This window comes from Alosa sapidissima, chromosome 14, assembly GCF_018492685.1.
Source record: "Alosa sapidissima isolate fAloSap1 chromosome 14, fAloSap1.pri, whole genome shotgun sequence".
NCBI classification, from domain to species: Eukaryota; Metazoa; Chordata; class Actinopteri; order Clupeiformes; family Clupeidae; genus Alosa; species Alosa sapidissima.
In genome coordinates, this window is record NC_055970.1 from 15,073,491 (window position 1) to 15,074,215 (window position 725).

Here is a 725-nt window from a genome sequence, read left to right on the forward strand (position 1 = left end):
GCTGCGCTCCTCGGAACGTTGTCTGACACTGCCCCCACACCCACGGCAATCAAGACTTTTTTCATCTGTGGTCCCCGATGGTGGGACGATCTGCCAAGTCCATACAGAGCAGGGGCGTCTCTATCTTCAGAAAACTCTTGAAGATACAACTCTTCCAAGAATAGCCTACCTCCTCCCCTAGAGCTTCTGGCAACCTCACACACACAACACTTACCACACTCTTCCCTCTCTTCCTTCATCTCCCTCCTCCCTCTCCACTTTTCTCTCTCCCTCCTACCATTCCTCCTTTTACTGTCTATGACTTTGACAAGCCTACTTAATATGTGGGCACTCCTAATATGCTATCCTCCACTGGTAATTCCTCTGCACTGTAACTTAAATGTTATTCTATGCTGTAACAGTAGCCTAGCTCTAGCCTAGCTTAAATGTTAAAATGCTCAAATAAATGGCTTAGGCCTAAATATTATTCTATTGCTGTAAGTCACTTTGGATAAACGAGTCTGCCACATGAATGTAGAATTAGTAGAATCAGAACTAAATGTAATAAATATGGTAAAATAATCCGTCAGGCGTGCTTCTTAACCATGATTAAAACGTCTCTGCAGAAAAAGCAGAGCCCATCTTATCAGAGCCCGTCTACTTCCTATTAGACATTCTCTGATCTTATTAAACATTCTCTGGAAAAAGCCTATGTTCTCCATGTATTTCCGGGTGAAAGGAATATT